Below are 25,119 nucleotides of genomic sequence, written 5' to 3'. Positions count from 1 at the left end.
TTGAGCAGACGTGCAGGATGCCTCGCAGACGTATGCGAGAACCGTACCGTCAAATGAGTGAATTTGAAAGAGGGCGCATTATTGGCATGAGAGAACGTGGTGCATCTATCCGGGAAATTGCTGCTCGTGTGCGACGAAGTGTGTTGGCAGTGCAACGGGTGTGTACAGATTGGTTCACAGAAGGCCGTACAATACGACGAGATGGGTCTGGTCTCACCACCCAGACCACACCCCGAGAAGATCGACAGCTCATCCGAATGGCATTGAAGGAAAGGTCTGCATCCTCCTCGGCTCTGGCGCAACAGCGGAACAGTGTAACACATCGTACACTATCAGGAGAGACCCTCCGTCGCCGTTTATTACGGTCTGGGTTACCGGCGCGTCGTTCATTTCTCCGCCTACCTTTGACTAAAGTGCATAAACATGCTAGACTACGATGGTGTATGGAACGACGTCACTGGGGACAGGAATGGCAGCAGATAGTGTTTTCGAACGAATCCAGATTCTGTTTGTTTGAAAATGATGGCCGCTATTTTGGTTCGCCGCAGATAAGGAGAGAGGCATCACATTTACTGCATTCGCACAAGACATACAGCGCCAATTCAAGGCCTTATGGTGCGGGGTGCTGTTGGGTACAACCACAAATCACAGTTGGTGCGTGTCCAGGGCACTGTGACCAGTTTGACCTACGTGAATGATATCCTGTTTAATTTCGTGTGGCTATTTCTAGCCGAGTGCAGCCCTTGTAAGGCAGACCCTCCGATGAGGGTGGGCGGCATCTGCCATTTGTAGGTAACTGCGTGTTATTGTGGTGGAGGATTGTGTTGTGTGTGGTGTGTGAGTTGCAGGAATGTTGGGGACAGCACAAACACCCAGCCCCCGGGCCATTGGAATTAACCAATGGAGGTTAAAATCCCCGACCCGGCCGGGAATCGAACCCGGGACCCTCTGAACCGAAGGCCAGTACGCTGACCATTCAGCCAACGAGTCGGACATGATATCCTGTGACCCGTAGGCATACCTTTCTGCGCGACACCCCAGACGCCATATTGCAGCAGGACAATGCGCAACCACACGTTGCTGCACGAACACGTGCCTTCTTGTTGTCACAGAATGTCAGACTGTTGACCTGGCGCGCCCTATCACCGGATTTGTCGCCAATTGAAAATATGTGGGATATGTTGAAACGACGGGTGCGGCGCTGAGACTCAATCCAACCACCAACGATGAACTGTGGAACCAGGTGAATGCAGCACGGATGGCTGTACTCCAGAACGCCATTCGCGCCTTATACGCGTCGATGCCATCACGCATGGAACAAGTTATCAGTGTCATGGAGGACCCAGTGCCTACTAGGTGACAGCACACATGCTGAACATAGGCGTCTGAAATGCTAATCGTTTCTGCAGAACATACTAATGAACATGTCCTGTGAATATGAATTTCTTATCTCTAGTCTTTCAAGGTGTTCTTTTTTCTATGTACATGAGTGTATAATCTGATTAAAATCCGGATGAGTGAAAATTAAAAATACATACCGCACTGTAAATTGATCTTAGTCTTCTCGCAACAACGTAGTTCAGACCCCGAGGCCCTGCTGTTGTACCATTGTACGGGAGTCCGACTCGTCGGCTGAACGGTCAGCGTACTGGCCTTCGGTTCAGAGGGTCCCGGGTTCGATTTCCGGCCGGGTCGGGGATTTTAACCTTAATTTGTTAATTCCAATGGCACGGGGGCTGGGTGTATGTGTTGTCTTCATCATCATTTCATCCTCATCACGACGCGCAGGTCACCTACGGGTGTCAAATAGAAAGACCTGCACCTGGCGAGCCGAACCCGTCCTGGGATATCCCGGCACTAAAAAGCCATACGACATTTCATTTCATTGTACGGGACATGCTATTTAAAGTCGAGCTTTCATAGCCCTTCTTTTGTGTATTTAATCTTGAGGACTGTATTCGAAATCAATGTCTCAGCAAACAGGGACATGTAGAATGCGAGTAAGAGAGCAGTGCGGGTCTCCACACCCATAACATGAACTCCCGATATTACTTTATCGGGAGATACATGAAGAAGAGATGTTAATTTGTTACGACGGTGTCTGCAGTAAAAGTAGAGGTGATTGGTGTAGCAGACGCTACCCATATTCAGCGTATACGATCACTAAATTGCCTCCACTGGAGATGGAGTCAACAATAGTGAATTGAGAAAAAGCGAGAGGTATGAGAGAGGAAGGTTAACGATAGTCATAAAATGATCTCCCCGCAAGAGGAACACAGGCACGACGCACCTGTTGATAGTTAACTTTGAAAGAGCACATTACGAAACAGGCGTTAAAAATTGAACCAAGTCTAAAAGAACGGAAGTGCAGAGGAGTATATCAGTACATCTGGACTCTGCTTCAAAGTTTCATCGGATAGGACAGGGATGGAAATATGGAAATAAACGAATGTACAGTCGCTTACATAAAAAGTGAGTGCTTGGCATTGTATATGTTCCTCGCAGTACACTTTCCCCAGAAAAAAACTGAACATATAAGTATAAAATTTGTTATCCACAGACATCTTGTCTGCAAGGGTTGTGAATTATATTTTTATAATTAAAACTTTGTCTAATACAATGTTGAATGCGAGGAACGTAATACCATGTGCTCATTATTATTTGAGCGACTAAACGTAACGTAACTCATGCTATATGGGAAAGTAGCAGTTATTATGGCCCTTCCCAGCTTGAAGCCAAAAATAGATTTGAACACTGTTGGAACAATAATGAACAATCCAATAATAACTAACCCCGCACACTCTCTGTCAAATTTCACCTCTCCCCTCAGCCTCTACATCAATTGGTACGTTACCTACTTCTAATAGATCAGACAGTGTATTCTCTATTAAGGGTCCCAGACATACATTTCCTTAGTGTTGGACCGCATTCACACTGCACGAAATCACTAACCTTGTTTTGATACCTTACTGCAGTGCAGTACGACTTCAACAGACTGATGTAGAAGACCGTTGTACTGATATGACTTGCACCAGCACCTCCATCAGTGCCCTGCAGATACAACCAATCGGAAATGAGCAATGGACTTCAACAGGAAGACAGCCTACACCACCAAATACTACAAATACTCGTCACCAATAAAATGGCGCATTTCTCAACAGGTATTGGTTTCCAGACGTATAATTGTAGGAACATTTATTCTAGGTTTGACCAATACTACCTCCTGTGGAAATATCGCCAACTGTCCCGAGAATAGTTTTCCGTAATTCTCCATTCTCCTATCGGGCAGTTTCTATTTCAGGCCACCTTACCATCACGTCACCGATACAAATCTCCTTGAGAGTCAGCGCTACCGTCTAGGAGGCCCGCCCTACTCTGTCCCAAGTATGAAATTAAAATTTTAACCCACCTACCCTATCCATTTTATCAGCAGATAGTTGAACCGGACTTAAGTCAAATATAGTAGTCCTACAGTTCAAACACCGTTTCCCTTCCCACTTCTAGGAATTATTTTGTCACTCGCTTCGGTAGGGTAGTAGGTTGCATGAATGTTTTGTGTTGTTTTAAGGAGCCTAACTTCAAGGTCATCGGCAGGATGTATGAAATACGTCAACTTCTGCGAAGTCAGTTCTTAATCAGAATTTTGGAATAATCTGCGGCATAATATTTCCAGAAATAATTAATCTTTTCTTATTTTATCTACTTCTTGATGAGGAATCAAACCCACGTCTTTCCTAGCGAACTACCTTAGCTAGACATTTACCATTATTATTATTATTATTATTATTATTAGGGGACCCGCGCTGCTCCGCGGAATTCGTTATAAACAGGTCAAATAACTCTTCTTGATATGCCTGTCGTACTAATATTGTTTTACCTGCCCTTTTCAATAGTTTTATGAACATTTAATAGCGATACATAATAACTGGTCCACCTCTGTGGTGTAGTTGTTAGTGTGATTAGCGGTCACCCCCGGAGGCCCGGGTTCGATTACGGGCTCTGCCGCGAAATTTGTTCGGGAGGTCAACTGAGTAGAGGTGGGTTCGATTACCACCTCAGCCATCCTGGAAGTAGTCTTCCGTGGTTTCCCACTTATTCTGCAGGCAAATGCCGGGATGGTACCTAACTTAAGGCCACGGCCGCTTCCTTCCCTCTTCCTTGCCTATCCCTTCCAATCTTCCCATACCTTCACAAGGCCCCTGTTCAGCATAGCAGGTGAGGCCGCCTGATCGAGATACTGGTCATCCTCCCCAGTTGTATCCCGGGACTCAATGTCTCACGCTCCAGGACACTGCCCTTGAGGCGGTAGAGGTGAGATCCCTCGTTCAGTCCGAGGGACAAACCAACCCTGGAGGGTAAACAGATTATTAAAGAAAGACATAATAACTGATTCATTCGTTCTATAGTTTATAACATTTCTTTTCATACGGTATTCCCTGTGCTTCGACCATTCGGGCGTGTCTGTATCTTAACATTTTCAAACGAACTTGCCCGAGATAGTGCAACATACAATTGGCTGTGACTGAATACTGAATACTTTTTCAGGAGGTGGCCCTGTGCTTTATTACTGGTAATGGTCATACAGAAGACTAGTCGACTTGATACCTTCCTGTCTCTGCGTACACCGATGTTTTTTATTAGTGGCATGCAAATTTTAATGGTAAACTTTAAGAAACTATTCGGGCAACACCGGGTGCTACAGATAGTATCAGAATATAAATCAAAGTGTTGGTCGCTTAGCAACCTGCTAAGTACAGAATGTATCGCGGGTTAGGGTAAGCCTTCGCCTGCAATTATTGGAGTGATCATTTAATGATTTGATTTTGTGATTATTCAAATTTGGCTGAACTTAAGAGACCTGTCAATGTCTCATGATTCACTGGCTGATAATTCCGTCCGGGGAGAATAAAACAAAAATGAAGCAAATCGGTCCAGATGAAGTGACGGACGGATTTGCCAAAGCTGTTTTTCTTTTTTTTTGCTAGTTGCTTTACGTCGCACCGACACAGAGAGGTCTTATGGCGACGATGGGACAGGGAAGGGCTAGGAGTGGGAAGGAAGCGGCCTTGGCCTTAATTAAGGTACAGCCCCAGCATTTGCCTGGTGTGAAAATAGGAAACCACGGAAAACCAATTTCAGGGCTGCCGACAATGGGGTTCGAAACTACCATCTCCCGAATACTGGATACTGGCCGCACTTAAGCGACTGCAGCTATCGAGCTTGGTAAAGCTGTTTTAGTAAACCCTTTTAATATATAGAAGATTATTATTATTATTATTATTATTATTATTATTATTATTATTATTATTATTATTAACTTATGTGTTTACTAACTGCCATCACACCCACGGCATCTCCTGCCTGTCGTAAGAGGCGCCTAAAAGGGGCCCCATGGCCTCTTAGCTTGGAAGCATAGGTTGGCAACCATGGATCCTTAGCTGAGTCTTGGCATAGCTTTCATTTACTTGTGCCAGGCTCCTCAGTTTCATCTAGCCTATTCGACCTCCCTTGGTGAACTCTTGTTCTTTTTCGTCCTCGACGGTATTAAATCATTCGAGTCCTAGAAAGTCTTTCATTTACACTCGTTTCGGGGCCTTTGTTTTCTTTAGCCGATATCTTCATATTTTTAGTGTCGAACACCTTCAATTTTCCCTCTGTTTAGTGTTATAGTAGATGGTTGCCCAAATGTACTTCCTCTTAAAACAATGATCACCACCACAACCACCATTCTTCACCAAACTGCCCCGGTATCACACTGTATTTTTTTTCTATTTGCTTTGCGTCGCACCGACATAGATAGGTCTTATGGCGACTATGGGATAGGAAATGCTTAGGATTGGGAAGGATATGGCCGTGGCCTTAATTAAGGTGCAACCCCAGCATTTGCCTGGTGAGAAAATGGGAACCACAAAAAACCATCTTCAGGGCTGCCGAAAGTGGGGTTCGAACCCACTGACTCCCGGATGTAAGCTCACAGCTGCGCGCCCCTAACCGCACGGCCAACTCGCCCGGTTGTATTAAATCAACACTGGACATAGGAGCTAATGATCCCTAGATTTGGGCGATTCTGAAATTTCGTCAGTCAACCTTGGAGCAATAATTTCCGCAATTTCAATATCGTGTCAAAAGTTTATCTGTTTAGTGGTAACGAGCCTGCCCCTTACCTGGAGGCCCGCGGTTCGATTTCGGGCCAGGTACTAAGGGCTGGTTCGAGGTCCACTTACACTACGTGAGAATAATCAAGAAGCTATTTGATGGTGAGAAAGCGGCCCCGGTCTAAAAAAAAACCAAGAATAATGGCCGAGAGGATTCATCGCTGTGGGCATCGTTACCTCGTACTAATTTATTTATTTATTTATTAGCGTATGGCTTTTAATGCCGAAGTGCCCGAGGACATGTTCGGTTACTCTAGTGTAGGTCTTTCTGTTTGACACCCATGGGTGATCTTCGCATCTGGGTATGAGATATTGGTGATAATGAGACAGGGAGAGGGTGAAATTTGGTATCTGTAAGTAGACTACTCCTGTCGAATAATAACAAGGGGTCTGCTCAGGCCTAACGTCCCCACCCGATGGACAGATCGCCATCAACAGCGTCATAATATACCTTCACTCCATATGGACACTGCGGAGAGGTTTGGAATTGAATCCAAGCTTTTGGCACGCAGTCTTCTTCTTCTTTTCCTACCGCTTTTCCCACATCTGTGGGGTCGCGGGTGCGAACTGCGTCGCACATGTGGATTTGGCCCTGTTTTATGGCCGGATGTCCTTTCTGACGCCAACCCTGATGAAGGGATATAATCACTATTGCGTGTTTCTGTGGTGGTTGGTAGTGTGGTATGCTGTCTGAATATGATGAGGAGAGTGTTGGGATGGATACATACAGCCAGTACCTAAGCCAGAATAATTAATCAGAAGCGATTAAAATCCCTGACCCAGCCGGGAATTGAACCCGGGACCGTCTGAACCGAAGGCCAGAACGCTAACCATTCAGCCAACGAGTTGGTCATTTTGGCACGCAGTCTAGAGATTAGAAATTGTATACCACCACCTCTCCTATCGTGCCGGCCAACTTTCTTTCAGCAATGGGACTCGAACCAACCAAGCATGGTGTCACACGATAAAGATTTGACGCCTTAACGATCGTGGCCACTAGGCGTGCTTTAAATCGTAATCTGTAGGCCTTCTAGCTGAGCAGCAGTTGCTTGGTACCTGTAGCGTCATGAGGTTTGTCAATTCTCGCCCACTTATCCTTAAGATCAGCTGCATAGCGTGCAGCGGCTCATGAGCCACTCGCCTCTCATCCCGGGGTAATGGGTTCGATTCCTGAACGTTAAACACGTTATTATTATTATTATTATTATTATTATTATTATTATTATTATTATTATTATATACGGCTGAAAGGATTTATATTGTAAAGCATTCAGACGAAAGCTCTTGGCCTGTACATTTGTAGTGTATTTAAAAGCATAAATATTTTTTGACGTATATTTTAAAATTATTAAAGAATTTGTAGCATTCTGGTTGGCCAAAACGCTCGCCACTACAGTACTTCACGGCCACCTGGACTGTTGGAGCGCTGAGGCAAGATGCGGGATGTAATGTGATGTGAGAGGGGAGGTGGGAGGGAGCAAGCACGCATGCGCAGTCGGATGTCTTTCTGGTCAGCTGTTCCACGTTGTGTTGTGTTGTAGAGTCACTTAGTTAAGAACAAGTTATTCAGCGCAATGTTACTGGCTCTTTGTAGCGCTCAATATATTTGCTAGATTGAAGTGTTGTCGGATAAATGTAAAAGTCGTATTTTCTCCATGTCGTAATTTTAACAGCCTTGCTGAATGGCTCAGATGGTTGAGGCACTGGCCTTTTGACCCTAAGTTGGCAGGTTCGATCCTTGCTCAATCCGGTGTTATTTGAAAGTACGTCAGCCTCGTGTCGGTAGATTAACTGCCACGTAAAATAACTCCTGCGGGACAGTTCGCTCTGTCCTATTTGCTCAACATCTTAGAAACCTCAGTATATGTCAAAAAGTCTGGACAGTTAACACCTTTGCACTAAGTAAACTGTGGTACGTCGCACAGATTTTACCTCCACCACCTATGGAGAGGACAACACTACAAAATCGCCGGAACACAATTGTACCAAAGCATTAAGTGTGGAGGGTTAGGACTAGTTTCGGCAGAATCTAAATGCACTGCACTCGTCGCGTGAAATATTATTAATTGTGAGCGCAGACCAGGTGATGATTATGTTAAAGCGGTTCTGAATAATATTATCCGAAGTGTGGCCTTTCTCACTTCCCATCATAATTTGCCACTGCATTTCAAACGAATTTTGAGCTTTATAGATAACCTTCCACGAACTTTAATAGATCCAACTTCAGTTGTAACAACAAAACATATATAATATAACGCATAATATTAAACCACAATACGGGCAAAGTATCCTTCGCGACACTGGAAACTAATACGGAATAATACTGCTGATAAATGGATTCCTCTTCAGTGTAAAACAACTTTATATTTAACAATAAATGAAACTATACCAGCAAAGGATAAGTTATTCCGACATGGACGGTCTGACTCCAATATCTGTGAACATTGTCAACAAAGAGATACATTAATGCATCGTGTTAAGTCTTGTACAAGTGTGGACATACGGGCGTGGTCTTTCGCAAAGATATGCAAAATACTTCACATGACTCCACATCCCATCTTAGAAGAATAACGACTCGTCAACATAGAATATGCATTTATCCCGGCCACGGTCAACAACGCAGTTCACTGGCTAACTGCAGTAACCATTCACTTCATTATGGAACACCGACGGAAACCAAGACAATTGAACTTACGACCACTTCAGGAATACATACGCATGGAAAGGTGGACATATAAGTGCAATCAGAAGGTGTCTACAGGTTTTAGTTCATTATTATATCAGTTTTAATTCATGGCGTAACAGTGTTTGAATACTCTAATTATTATATCAGTATAAGGTGTTAATGTGATATGGACTACTTAATGAACTGACAATATAAAGAAAACAAAGTTAAAATGTGATCAGTGTTTGTCATTTGTTTATAATTAAGGTACCAGAGCGATGAACTTCAGAGAGGTATGTGATCAGTTTATTGTATACATTATACATGACCGAGCTCGATAGCTTCAGTCGCTTAAGTGCGGCCAGTATCCAGTATTCGGGAGATAGTGGGTTCGAAACCCACTGTCGGCAGCCCTGAAGATGGTTTTCTGTGGTTTCCCATTTTCACACCAGGCAAATGCTGGGGCTGTACCTTAATTAAGGCCACGGATGGTTCCTTCCCAGTCCTAGCCCATTCCTGTCCAATCGTCGCCGTAAGACCTATCTGTGTCGGTGTGACGTAAAGCCAATAACATTATACATGTTTTTTTGTAAAAGGTTAATACGGTAATAAAAAAGTGTTAAATAAGAAAAACCACGTAAAGTCAGGATAGCGATAGAGGGTTGAAGTCCAAGATGCTCGAAGTTTTCAAAGGAAACGCCAACAGTGTCCGTATCCAACTTGTATTTTCGGTCATTCCGTAATTGTTTGAATGTCATTATTTCTTCTTTGCCTGCGTTTCCTTTTGCTTAAAGAATTCTGAGTGAGTGTGCAGACAGAAAGTTAGAGAACTTCCTCAGCAGTCTTCGATATGTTACAACTTTTAAAACTCGATTTCCAGTCCTTGTCAATTCTCTTTGTAGCAGAGATAATCCCTCGAGAGAACCAATAAATATACTCCTACTGCAGTTTGCCATGAACTGTATAACAAACAACACCTCTCGGATTCAAGAACTATTTACTCACTAGTCTTTACGTTAAGAACAGTACCTAATAATGCATCGAAGAAATATTGACAAAATATCTTAATATAGTGAGAGCAGACATCCCGTTTTTGAGCCTCATGTTTCCTGCCGCAAGAAATCATTACACGGGACGCTTAAGGGAGGAGACCTAGCTTAACACGGGGAAAAGAGGCCAATATTCATTCGATTGTTGTATATGCTACGAACGTTGTTGGCAAATGCTGCACATATCCCAGTATTGACATGCTTCAGAGCAATTAGAAGCAACTTCAATAATGTCAAAATTCTAATTATAACATTTTATAATAAAATGTTCAAAATTTCCCGCCTTTTTAACAATATATCACGGTTTCCTTCATAACTCTCTTATTTATTCACGGATAATTATGATTTTTTCAGAGTTTCCTTCCATAGTATTGTACTACAATCTGTACCTCATTCAGATCAATAGGATTTAAATTAGATTGTATGTAACACTTTTATCTAAAAAACTATTAATATTTTCTGGTGCTCGGAATAAAAATGCGACAAAAAATCCAAATCACAGTCTATGTTAATGATTGAGGTTCATTTTGTAGCTCGAGTTTTGATACAGACTTTAAAAAAGGAAAAGTACGAAAATTCTTATAAACTTGGAATTTATAAGGGGAACAGTGATATACTGTTAAACAGGCGAGAAATTTTGAACATTTTATTTTAAAATATTAAAATTATTAAAATTCTGACATTATTGAAGTTGCTTCTGGTTGCCAGGAAGCATGTCAACACTGGGATATGTGCAGCAATTGTCAACAACAATTGTAGCATATTTAACAATCGATTTTTTTCCTTTGTTTAGCTGGGTCTCCCCCTTAATGTTCTGTTTGATTAAAAAAGCGTACTGTTTCGCTATATTATTTTTTACAATATGTTTCTTTAATTTTTAAATTATTTTACTTTGTGTTATCCCCATTTTGAAAATATTTTTGTAGTTACGTAAAATATTGATGAGAACTGTACTGTTTCTAACAGATGGCACTATAAGCAATTTAATGATTCGATATTCTGTACATAGGCAAGACCGACAACAATTCAGATATTGTAGTCGGTATTGAGCAATGAGCTTAGACTGGCTTAGATCGACACTCACACGTCTTCATGATTCTATCACCATATAATTATAGATTGATGAATTCAATATGATTTGATTAGAATAACAATTTTAAACTCTAAAGACCATGTTAATATCATTTCAAAAATGTCCCTGCATGGATTTCAATAGGTAGAGGAAATTCACTCTTCAAAGAAGTAACGCATTTATGTTACAGCTGATCTTCCTGGATAATGTCTAAAGGTAGTAATTAAGGCCTTATTAAGTGTCCTTGTAGCAAGTAGAACCAATAAATGTACTCATAATGCAGTTTGCCATGAACCTGTTTAACAAACACCTCCCGGAATCAAAAATTATTACTCAACTGTCTTTACGTTAAATTACAGGACCTAAGTTCTTAAGGATAAATTTCAGAATACAGTAAAATGGATATGATGTACGAGCTAATTAATAAACATCAACAGCTAACCAATCCCAGCTCAGTTGTAATACGAAAAAATATTGTATATCTACAACGGGGTTGCCACCATTTATCCGTGAAAATTCGATATTAGAATCACGAACAATTAGTAGTAAATTTACTTCTTGCCTTTCGGCAGTGAAAATGTTCCACTTAGACCTAAAATGTTACTGAACAAAATCCGGCACTTACAATCCTTAACTATTATGTGAAATATATAAAAAGTATTGAAGTATTTTATGCAAAAAATTCCGTTGGTTTAGGATTTCTCTCATCTGCATTTCTCCACTCCACTTTCGTTCAATACGTCCTCTTGAATTTTCTTTCTCTTTCCTCTTTGTCCATATACCGTACACTCGTATAACAGGTGTCTCATTGTTTCTTAAATTTCTCCACAGATCGTGCAATTCTTTTTATCTACCTTAGCCCGGTACCTGTTGGTCAGAGCTTTGTTTCCGCACCTGAATCTGGCAATGATGGTTTGGTCTGCTTGTGTCCACTTCTGTGTAGGCATTGTGGTAGATCTGTTATTCTAATATTCTTATATATTTGGCAGTACAAGGCTCTCTCGATTTTGTCGAATATGACTTGCAGCTGTACTTCCTTTTCCTCTCCTGCGCAAGCTGTAAAGCTAATCTTTACCTTGTACTCACCTCCTTCTGACTTCTTCTGGCGACAGGCCGTTTCTTTTGTGATCTTCTCGTCGTCTCGTTTCATTTTTGGATTGTTCTTCTTTCTTGCTATCCATTGCTTTCAAGCATTTTTCAGTCATTTGTTGGATAGTTTTTGCCATATCTTTGCTTTGAATTTTGCTGCTTTCATTCTGGTGTCTATTCTGATGCTATCCCGTTTGCATTTTTCCAGTGTGATTTAATTTACAAGATCCATTTAAGGCAATGCACTTATTTCCTTTTCAGCTTTGGTTACTCTGCTCATCCCCATATCTCTGTTGCATAGAGTAAGGTGCTCTTTACTAGATCGTCCAACATCATAAATCTTCTTAGCAAGTCAGCTCCAAATATTATTTTACCTATATCCCAAACTTGCTCCATTGAAATGAATGCTCGATTGTTAACCTATGTGTGTTTTTTTATGCATTTACATTCTTGACGAATAAGTATCCGAGGTATTTGAATTTGTGGACCTCTTCTACTGTTTTGTCTGCCCATTTCTATTTTCTGGTCATTTTCTTGCTTCCACCCGTTTTGAAGACAGGCATTTTTGTCTCAGCGTTCGGTTTTATGTTATCTATATATTGGGTAAACGCTTCTAGTATCTGCTCCATCTCTTTTTCATCTTTGGCGAGTAATACAACATCGTCTGTATATTCCAGCGAGTAAATGATGTTCTCTCCGACGGTTATACCTCTCACGTGGGTTTCATACAGGAATTTCTCCAGTCAGCTATTAGGATAACGATCAGTGTTCGACTGAGTGGGCATCTTTGCCTGACCCCTTTTTCGATAAAGAACTCTTCCGACAAGTTATCATGTGTACTTTTACTACACATGATGTTTCCTGTTAGAATTCTTTGATCCTGTATCATAGACATTCATTAATGCCGACATTTGTCAATGATTTACTAAGTAAATGTCTGTCGACTGTGTCGACGGCTGCTTTAAAGTCTGCGGAAAAGGCATACGATTACCCCCCCCCCCCAATCTACCTTTCCTGGATATTTCTCTCCCTGCAACGCAATTAAGTATATAAATGTCATCACTTGTATTTCTTCAATTCCTAAATCCTGATTGTGTTTCAGGCAATGCTTTCTGGTTTTCTATTTTTTCCTCAATTTATCTTCTAGAACCGTAGCATAAATCTTGTATGCCGTGTTCAGAATTGTGATGCTTCTATAATTATCCAGTTGTTCCTTATCACCCTTTCTTACCGGTTGTTTCACTAGCCCCTTATTTTTTTCGAGATAGGCAACCCAAATAACGCACATTACCTAAGGATCCTTATAACTTAGTTTTATGAACACCAAATAACTTGAAATTTTTCCTTATAGTCGATAAAACTCTTCCCTACCTGCGTGTCATCACTGTAAATTGATCCGTGGACCTAGCAAAGGAAAAACTACTATGCACAATTCGTTTAACTGCGGCCAGTATCCAGTATTCGGGAGATAGTAGGTTCGAACCCCACTGTCGGCAGCCCTGAAAATGGTTTTCCGTGGTTTCCCTTAGTTAAGGCCACGGCCGCTTCCTTCCTACTCCTAGCCCATTCCTATCCCATCGTCGCCATAAGACCTATCTGTGTCGGTGCGACGTAAAGCAACTAGAAAAAACATACTAATGATCATTCTGCAACATGTGATTTATTACGCTTTGAAATAACACAGGTACCCGTAATAAGATCGAATTAATAGGTTATGCCACGTACTCTGTAATGTAAAGAAGTTAAATGAACAGTGTAAACCATCATTGAAGACTTCGACATGGATATTCACTTTCGAGGTGCGGGACTAAATTCCGACAACTCGCCGTCTTCGAAAACCGTAAGGTAGTTAGTGGGACATAAAGCCAATAACATTATTATTGCCATCTTCAGTAAGCTGGGGACTGAAACCAGTTCGAAGAATGCGAGCAGGGACTTGTTTTTCTCTTATTGTGCTGGAATATTCTCGATGATGAATATGACACGTGCCACCGGCCTGGAAACTTTTAAGGATACGACCAGCTGTGCGAGTGCAGATCAGAACATTCTCGACGGACAGGCTTGAACCAATAATCAATTACACATGACTATGTGCCACCAATAGTTGTAGCGACATACCTTTAACAAGCGAAGTTAATATAAGCTGATATTTACAGACCTCGCCAATTACTCTTTTATTACTTCGTCTTAATTTTGGCTTAAAACTCCACTAATTTCATCGCATCTGAATATTGTATGAGCAACTCATACTTCGCTTATTGTCAGCGAACCTTATATTATTTACGAGCCGTGGAGGCTATTTAAGAGGGAATTTGCAAGTTAAGTATTGGACCTAGTGTCGTTGTAATATAACTATTTGTCATGTGAGTATTGTGACCTTGTCTGCCAACTTTCAGATCACGCAAGTTTCGATACATCGTTGGAATTGAGTAGAAATCAGCTATGTCGACGTACTCCACCATGAAACTAGGCAAGAGGACCCCAGCTGTGAAAAGGAATTCAGTCGCTACACCACTGTCAACATGCGCTTCTAAATGCAAAGCGTCAGTCTACCAGGGACATGAAGACGAAGAGCGACCGATCGAACTTCGCCGTCTACAAAATTAAGTACACCTTGTAAATATTATCTCTTTCAATCTTTATAGAATTTAATACGAACCTTCTAGTTATAGTGTATTATCCTGTTAGTTAGTGTTCTTATGTAGTACTCTTTTTTCATTTCAGCTATCTTGGTTGTGGTAGATTTAGTTGTAGTTTGAATCATTTTGTGTGAGAACGATGCCTTCAGATATCAAGCTTAATTCAAGTCACCGTTGTTCTCCAAAAATCAGGAACTAAAAATAAGAATTCCATACATTAATTAAGAGATGATATGCTGATGATTGTGATAATTAAGGTTAAAGGAAGGAAGCTAGAATTGTCTAGAGTATTCTTCATTCTGATAGTTGTGAATCATCTATGCATTCTCTTAAATTAAATTCACCGGCGAGTTGGCCGTGCGGTTAGGAGCGCGTAGCTGTGAGCTTGCATCTGGGAGATAGTGGGTTCGAACCCCACTGTCGGCAGACTTAGAGATGGTTTACCGTGGTTTCCCAAATTTCACACCAGGCCTTAATTAAGGCCACGGGCGCTTCCTTTCCATTCCTAGGCATTTCCTATCCCATCGTCGCCATAAGACCTATCTGTGTCGGTGCGACGTAAAGCAAATAGCAATAAAAAAAAGAAAAAAGAACGCATATGAGTGGTAGGAGTAATAATAATGGTTTAAACTTAATTTCCAATCACCGAGATAAACATGACATTTAATAACACGTTGAGTGTTTTAAACTTGCATTTATGATCATGTTTGAAATGCGAAGTGTGCTCTGTTATTTGTGAATTTGCCGGTGAAATATACTGTAGGAGCTGATGTCTCTTAGAGTTTAATTGTGTAGCACTTACACAACGCGATTGTGATGAATATAAACACGTTGTAGATTTTCAAGTCATTTTACAGTAAATGTATATTTATACGCACTCAACTAGTCAGGTGATTTCGATTCCTTTACCCTCATACATTTTGATATTTCAATGCATAGTCGAATAAAGGCTTAGCCTACCTTTCTTCAAATTATAATTCACGATACGGCGTTGCAATTTAATGGAAGTAGAACTATTCCGTGACTCATTTTAATTCGGTCACCACTCTACGCGTAAATTATTGTTCATTGAGGTGTACAATTGGATCTTCTGTAATATTATTGTGTTGGATTGTGTAAAAATCATTACCTGAAACTAAGGAAATAATGACGTGTAAATACTTACTTGTATAAAAGCGTGTAGCTGATATATTTTCGGTGTATTTTGCTGATGTTGACTTGTTGAACTATTTATTCATGTTTAAGATTGTTTGGGTGCTGATTTACCCTATGTTCTGTCACAGTGAAAATCACTTCAGCGCTGCTTAGGCAGATTCTTCAAGATGTGGAAAGAGTGTTTCTGAATTATTAGTTGAATTATGTGCCAATTTGAGGTATTTATAATTTAATGATTTGATCTTGGACAATTAGATGATTCATTTAAATTACAGGATCGTAATACATTCATAAAGCGAAGGCAACTCAACGGGAGTGAACAGGCAGCACAATAATAAGGTTAATGAAAATCAAGAAATTAATGATGCAATTTTTTAATTCTATGAGATTAACAAAAACATTGTGGGGGTTAATTCACATTGTAACTTAACGAGATTAGCGAGGTTAACATCTCAGAGTGTCTTTTCAGTGTTGTTTATGCCCTATTCATCCCGCCACTTTCTTATGACCATAATGTTGGGTTGGCCAGACAAACGATCTACTCCTAGGGATTCTCGTGTTCGCCGGCTGAGTTAATCCGAGTAACTGAGACAATAGGCTAACAATGAATATATTCTTTGAATGAGGGAGGCAGGGTGGGAAATTGTGGGGAGCAGAGGGATAGGAAGGGTTTTCCCCCGCCACCGACGATTTTTTCTCAATGATTCCTCCCCACTAAAATTGCCCGGGAGGCGGTAGGGGAGGGGATTCTTTCATTATTTTCATTTTTTTCATTTATTCTGACACAAATACGTGTTTGCCAAAGGACAGAGAGTAGCTCAAAAGTTAATTGAAAAAGGAAGAATATTGTTGGTTTCGAAAAGAAATATAAATGTACTGATGAATATGTACATTTGTTTATGCTGTCAGGAGGAAATTAAATACTATGTTTCCCGTACAAACAGTTCCGCATTATTGCCACTGAGTATTGTATAATCGTTGTAACAATTTTGTCTTGAACATTTCTGCCCAGTGTGTGCGATTGCCGCCACTCGACAAAATTTCTGGGGACGGTCCCTCTAGCACCCAGAAGCAGTCCCCTTACTCGTATGATGTTGACGCTGTAGGCTCCCTGGAAGTAGGGTATTGTTGGCGCATATATCCTGTTTTTTAATCTACGTCTTCTGGCTGGGAAACAGAGTCTTCAAACCTTATCGTAGGGTCAATTATTTCTGCTTTGTTTTGTCTCCGATTGATCGTAATTATATCAATACGACAGTTACTTCCACCTTGGACAGTGGACTTCTTCATGAAGCTCAAGGCTTATTTCCTTGAGACTGCTCTCTAATAAATATCTCACTGTGTTATGACGCTTAATGCGAGTAACTATCCCTGAGGGCAGTTCCGGAGCACATGGGGTAGGGTTTCATACTCACTGCAGGCCTGTGCTCGTAGAACGTCTAGGTAGAGTGCGCACTGGAGTGACCATTGCCGTCATTTTTAGCATGTCTGTCCATTCCGAGGATGATAGCCCATTGCATTTCATCACCCATGAGCTGGCAGGCGGTACTTTGGCGAATAATGGAACTCCTCTCTCTTTGTGCGGGTAGTTACTCCAAGCATGCAATTCCTTTAGTCGCAGAGTTTCTCGGATCTTCTTAACACTCTTAATAATAATGTTATTTGCTTTACGTCCCACTAACTACTTTTTAAGGTCTTCGGAGACGCCGAGGTGCCGGAATTTAGTCCCGCAGGAGTTCTTTTACGTGCCAGTAAATCTACCGACACGGGGCTGTCGTATTTGAGCACCTTCAAATACCACCGGACTGAGCCAGGATCGAACCTGCCAAGTTGGGGTTAGAAGGCCAGCGCCTTAACCGTCTGAGCCACTCAGCCCGGCTTTAACACTCTTGCATCTGTCGTCAGTACTTATCTGAAACTCTGAGAAGCAATGATTACTGATGGCGTTATAAGCTCTGACAGCACTAACATGAGGATCATTCACTACTTGAAGCTTGCGGTTGATATTTATTATTGGGGATTTGCTTCCCACGTTGCAAGAAGTATAGACAAGCCTTTATATTGATTGCTTGTGTACAACACACTGTTAAGAATGTCACTTGGTAGCTGGAGATTTTCTTCACCGCACACTTGATTAGATTGTCTACTTTTATTAAACATTTCTTGGGAATTTTCTCTATAGGTGCTGATTGAAAAGGATATGTTAAAGTGGAGCCTATGAACTGATTTATAACAGTTAATTTTTGTTGTGGTTGCAGCAAATGGGAGGCAGCAAGCTTGTCTAAATTACTTCTTAGATGTTCTAAAGTTTGTTTTTCATTGAATGTCAGTGTCTTATTGAAGGACGCACCCTGATACTTAACTTCATCTTCACCGCCGATGCTTGCAATATTGCCACAGATTGTTGGAATTAAATTACAGATTAATTTTCAATTTTGGATGATAACAGCTCTAGATTTCTTAGTATTGATTTCTAGGCCTATCTCTTGCAGCATATTGATGGTGCTTGTGACCAGGATCGACGCTGCTTCTTTGTAATTTCCGAAAATTGCTAGCCTATAGCATCAGCAAAACATAATGCAGTTATTGGATCTGGATCAGGGTTTAGTTTGAGACCGTAAGTTTCAGCAACGTTTTCTTCAGTGATGTCATTAAGTATGTGGTTAATGTCCCAGTTAAATAAAAACGGTGATATTGGATCTCCTTGCATCACTCCGCATTTGATATTTATTTCCTAAGAACGGCCTTCATGTGTTTATATCTGTGTTTTATTCTCTGTAAGTAGTTTAATTAGTAAAAGTTTGAGGGACTGAGGCAACTGGGAATGATTAAAGGTCACAGTTAGATGGTCATGCCCAATGCTGTCAAAGGCTTTACTGACATATAAACACACTATGTATGCGGAGGACTTGCGTGCTGCAGCTGTATAGAGAGTAATATCGATGATATTTATGTTAAGAAAAGTTCCAGGTGTCATAACAAATCCCCTTTGATAATGGTTTACGAAAACATATCCCCTTATGACGCAATTTAATGCTTTCTCTATAACCCTCCGGACGACAGAACAGGTGGTGAATGGTCTCCAATTTGAAATATCCATCTCATCCTTTCCTTAGAATATAGGAACTGTTGTAGCAGTCTTACGAACATCTGGAACAACTCCTTTATTTACACTGACTGACAGAGCAAATGCAACACCAAGAAGGATTGGTTCTAAAAGGATGAAAGTTGGGGAAAAAACAGAGACGGCACGGACGAATAATTGATGTTTATTTCAAACCGATATGCAGGTTACACAATGCGCACGGCATCGACTCAGTAGGATGTAGGACCACCGCGAGCGGCGATGCACGCAGAAACACGTCGAGGTACAGAGTCAATAAGAGTGCGGATGGTGTCCTGAGGGATGGTTCTCCATTCTCTGTCAACCATTTGCCACAGTTGGTCGTCCGTACGAGGCTGGGGCAGAGTTTGCAAACGGCGTCCAATAAGATCCCACACGTGTTCGATTGGTGAGAGATCCGGAGAGTACGCTGGCCACGGAAGCATCTGTACACCTCGTAGAGCCTGTTGGGAGATGTGAGCAGTGTGTGGGCGGGCATTATCCTGCTGAAACAGAGCATTGGGCAGCCCCTGAAGGTACGGGAGTGCCACCGGCCGCAGCACATGCTGCACGTAGCGGTGGGCATTTAACGTGCCTTGAATACGCACTAGAGGTGACGTGGAATCATACGCAATAGCGCCCCAAACCATAATGCCGCGTTGTCTAGCGGTAGGGCGCTCCACAGTTACTGCCGGATTTGACCTTTCTCCACGCCGACGCCACACTCGTCTGCGGTGACTATCACTGACAGAACAGAAGCGTGACTCATCGGAGAACACGACGTTCAGCCATTCCCTCATCCAAGTCGCTCTAGCCCGGCACCATGCCAGGCGTGCACGTCTATGCTGTGGAGTCAATGGTAGTCTTCTGAGCGAACGCCGGGAGTGCAGGCCTCCTTCAACCAATCGACGGGAAATTGTTCTGGTCGATATTGGAACAGCCAGGGTGTCTTGCACATGCTGAAGAATGGCGGTTGACGTGGCGTGCGGGGCTGCCACCGCTTGGCGGCGGATGCGCCGATCCTCGCGTGCTGACGTCACTCGGGCTGCGCCTAGACCCCTCGCACGTGCCACATGTCCCTGCGCCAACCATCTTCGCCACAGGCGCTGCACCGTGGACACATCCCTATGGGTATTGGCTGCGATTTGACGAAGCGACCAACCTGCCCTTCTCAGCCCGATCACCATACCCCTCGTAAAGTCGTCTGTCTGCTGGAAATGCCTCCGTTGACGGCGGCCTGGCATTCTTAGCTATACACGTGTCCTGTGGCACACGACAACACGTTCTACAATGACTGTCGGCTGAGAAATCACGGTACGAAGTGGGCCATTCGCCAACGCCGTGTCCCATTTATCGTTCGCTACGTGCGCAGCACAGCGGCGCATTTCACATCATGAGCATACCTCAGTCTACCCTGCAATTGGCATAAAGTTCTGACCACTCCTTCTTGGTGTTGCATTTGCTCTGTCAGTCAGTGTAATATCGGTCTAGCTGTATGTGCTATCACATTCGCTGCAATTGGATGTCGTATTGTTTTAAGTACAACTTATTCCGACACGGGGATAATGCCCTCGATATCTTTCTTATGACTGAAGAGACTAGATCTGCAGAAATATGTATAACATTATCGGCATCTTCATTGCTAGTCAGGACATACATATCTCTCAAATAAGAATTAGCGGTCCCAAATTTATTTTTAAAGTGTTCTCCGACAAGATCTTTCTTTATTTTAATATTGCACGTTCCAGTTCCTCATAAAATTATCCCGATGGCCTTCCTTCGTTGAAAAAAGTACTGAAATTGTATGAGTTCATAATCAAATTTTCCCCACTGTCTTTGACGGTCGTTTTCGGAAGCTATTTGCGGATTACTACTACTTTTATATTGGTGATTGTAATTTTAAAAGCCTTGTTTTTTGAGCTTCAATATATCTATTTACTGGATTATTTGGACTGGGTAAACAATCTGTAGCCGTAGGTAAGATTTCCACAATTTGAGACTTTTTCGTTGAAGTCCGAGTCAGTCAACTCTTGCTCATATATGTGTAGCTTTTTCCTCATTTCCCCCTCATATGCATTATTTATATCTTAGCGTTCATCGGGTTGTTGTAAATGGGGCGATGATAAAGATGAGTCAACATCTTCCAAGCCCACACGGGTCAGGTGTAGGAGTCAAAGAGGTCGTATTTACAAGGGATTCACGACATTCTTCTGAATGGGCTTTGCTAATATGAATTTTAAGTCCTTAGTACTGTTTACCACAATACTGACAAGGAATTTTCTGGTCTTTATAACTGTCACAAATAATATAAGTCATATTGACGGTCATGTGTAAAGGATAACTCGCCATGCGATCTCTCGGGCCAAGAGATGGAAGTGTGTCGAGGAGACGTGAGAAAGAAGGAAGGTGGGTAAACGAAGTGAGAAATGATGGGATACGTATATGTGTATGCGATGGGAGACGATTAGAAGGAAACGCCAGGGGGTAGATGCATGAAAAGCAGGTGGAGAGTAGCGGTAATATTATTGAGAGATGTGGTGAGAAGGCGGATTATATCTAATGTTGAAATGGTTAGGAGGAAGTGACTGAATTGGGGAGGGGGTGGACAAATGGGTTGACGGGGTGTAACAGGAGGAGGGCCAAGCTGGGGGTGACGATGTGTGTTGTTGTGGCGAACTGTTGAGGGTGGGGAGCGAGAAGGCTCCACTAGGTAACGATGTCCATGGATTCGGGCGCCAGCGATAATAAGGTGGTGGACGTCATCTGGAGTGGGAAGATGGAGTCGCACCATATATGTGGAGCCGTTGACGTTGTAAAAACAGAATGTGCGTCGAGCTAGAATGCCTTCTGCTTGGGGTGCCTGTATGATGTCCCGTTCTGAGATGTTCGGTGCTATCCCACAGAGAACGCAGCTTGACATAGCATGCAAGGATGATGGCGGCGGCTGGGATGTTGTCCAGTGTAGGTGGCAGCGGCGGAGCGGTGGCTGTTGAAGTCGAAGTCAGTGAGGTGGTACGGGGTTGCTGGGGTGCAGTAGTCGAGGAAATTGGCAGGGGAGATGACATTACGGGCAAAGGGTGACAGGTCGTGACAGTAGTAAATGGAGGTTGGGAAGGGGTGTAGGCGGACGTTGTAGTGGTCGTGGTGTAGAGAAGGAAAGCGATGATTGTGGATGCGATGTCCGGGGTTGAGACACGTTGACGAAGAGAACAATAGAGGGGTATGCGGATATCTGGGCTAGGATGTACGAAAGAGTTGGCACCACTGCGTAGGTTCTATGGTTAATAGTCGCGCCGGAGGCTTGCAGTCGTCGCAGGTCGTCCTCGTTGGCAAGATATACTAGAATCTGCGATGAAGGTGTGGAAGTTGCGCCATCCTCCAGTTTACAGATGTTGTCAACTGGGACGCCGGATGTGCGGATGTCGATGAAAATGTCGTCTTCAGAGACGTCCAGAGCAACATCGAAGATGAGACAGGTAGGCATCATTCTTAGGGAGGCCGATTTCCTACTCCGTGTCGGGCCGATATGCTTTATTATTCGGCTAGGTAGCTAGATAAAGATGAGCACCACCCGGCCGAGCAAAAATATTTGGAGCTGCTGTGGAGTTTAGTAGTCCTAAATGGAGAGACCTTCTGTGAGGATAACTCAGGATCTCGGAACTAATGATGTGTCAACAAGCGTTTGTGAGTAATGAGAGAGATTATGTGTTGCTTTATAGTTAGTTGTCATTTATATATCGAATATTTCGTTGCTAAGCTCATTGATGTTGATACGAAATGAAGGAATGCCTACAAAATGTGTATAAAATTTCTGTACTGATCTTATTTTGATTTTTAATTCCGTTCTAGCTGCTATTGAAGAAAAAGGAATATAAAGTGTGTACAACTTCCGTGCCGATTAATTCTTCTGTATCGATATATACCTAGCTGAGTTTTATCGTTAATTAAAGAAATGGGATATGCAAAAATACAGAATAACAAAAAACTTTCGAATCAAGAAATCTTCAATGTAAAATTATGATGTAAACGTCTGTTTCACGAGAAGAAAAATGTAGATAACACTCACAGACTTTCTTTGGACGATTGGCATGCCTTAAATGGCAAAACATTAAAAAATACACCAACTTTAACCTTATAACACCTCAAATGTAGAAAGTATCATTACTTTCCATCTGGTCAGTTCCAAAGCCACCACTGATTGACTGAAATTAATGATTTTTACTGTGCATATTTTCATGAAAACGTCAACAATAATACACGTAATATAGAAATAATAGAATGACTGCCAGACCATGAGCAATAAAGGAACGTACTGGTGGCAACTCCGCACCAGCATCCTATTGTTCATGTTTTCACTCTGACAGTCTGAAACCCGGGCAAAAATATAACGTGCTGGGCTGAGTGGCTCAGACGGTTGAGGCACTGGTCTTCTGACCCCAACTTGGCAGGTTCGATCCTGGCTTAGCCCGGTGGTATTTGAAGGTGCTCGAATACGTCAGCCTCGTATCGGTAGATTTACTGGCACGTAAAAGATTTCCTGTGGGACTAAATTCCGGCACCTCGGCGTCTCCGAAAACCGTAAAAGTAGTTAGTGGGACGTAAAGCAAATAACATTATTTAAAAAATATAACTAACTTGAATCCCTTCTCCCTTGTCCTCGCTCTAAGTAGCGCGAGCTTACACCACTCTTGTACTTCTTGGAAGGGGTGTGTTACCGATTGGTAGCCAATAGGACAATGTTCATTTAAGGAGTGTACAAACTGACAAGTTTTTTCAGTTAGCACTTAGCCTTGGTAGAGGAAGGTTACATTAATAAAGTAATGAATCAGGACAAACAGCAGCTCGCCTGGCCCTTCTTAAGAAAGAGACAGTTTCCCATAAACTCCTTAGCCAATTTTCTTCTCCTTCGCTGCGTCGATTTTTCTCTTATTCCGTAGAACAGCCCTCCCGTCTGGAATTTAGATGAACCTGTTAGACGTTACCAATGCCAAGCCCACCAGTGACGCCAGTCTTCAACCTGCAAGCTTGTACGCGGTAACTAACAGTCGTCGTCGAGAACCTAGAAATGAAACGTGCGGTAAAATGTAAGAATACAAAGGGCAATAGGAATGTTAGGCAATGTGAGTGAACGCTTTAGACTTTTTCAAAATAATTTCCACCACACTCAATACATTTCTCCATACGTGGAAACCAGTCACTGAACCAACTCTTCTACTTTTCTTCGGTTACATTTTCACACTCTTGACCCCATGCTGCCAGAAGCTCCTCGTTGGATGCAAAACGCCACCCTTTCAGCTTCATATTCACTTCTGGGAAGAGTGCGAAGTCACATGGGGCAAGATCAGGATTATATGGAGGGTGATCAAGCACAGTCAATCCCGATCTGGCAAGAAAATCTATTGTTACATTAGCACGATGTGCTGGAGCATTGTCGTGATGCATGAGCCAAGTGTTAAGCCGTGACCTTGGATGGAGCTGCTTGAGAGCCTGGATGACCTGAGGCAGACAAGTCTCCCTGTACCACTTCGCAGTAACTGTCCTTTGTGTTTCTAGCACAATCCAAGTCAGGATGCTCCGTTTAGTGAAGAATACTGCAATCATTCTTTTCTTCACTAACCTTGACTTTCGCACAGTCACAGAAGTACCCTCATCTTCAAACAGCCACACCTTTTTCTGGGATTTTGTTGGGACATCGTAATAATAAAGCCAAGTATCGTCACCCGTAACGATGCTATTAACGTTACGCGAAGTCCCATTTTCAAACTGTTTTAGCAATTTTCGGCACCGTTTAACTCGATGTGCCCTTTGTTCCTCTGAAAGTAAATGGGGCACCCAAAGAGAACAAACCTTTCTAACATGGAGATGGTCGTGTAGAAATGAATGAATAGCTGCTGCAGGGATGCGGAGGGTCTCTTCTATCTGCCAATATGTCAACCACCTCTCTTGCTGCAACATTTTCTTCACAGCTTCAATGTTTTCCTCAGTCACTGATTCAGACGGTCGCCCAGAACGAGGATCGTCTTCAACCCCCAAATGTCCCCTCTGAAACTCTTTGTACCGGCGGAAAATTGTTGTTTGATATGGACAGTCTTTCCCCAGCACAGGAGACATTTCCTTCAGGCACTGGTCAACAGTTAATCCACGAGCAAAATTGTAGCGGATAATTGCGCGATATTCACCTTTAGACCACAC

This window comes from Anabrus simplex, chromosome 1 (assembly GCF_040414725.1).
Source record: "Anabrus simplex isolate iqAnaSimp1 chromosome 1, ASM4041472v1, whole genome shotgun sequence".
NCBI lineage: Eukaryota > Metazoa > Arthropoda > Insecta > Orthoptera > Tettigoniidae > Anabrus > Anabrus simplex.
Note: the sequence above shows the minus strand (reverse complement) of the source record.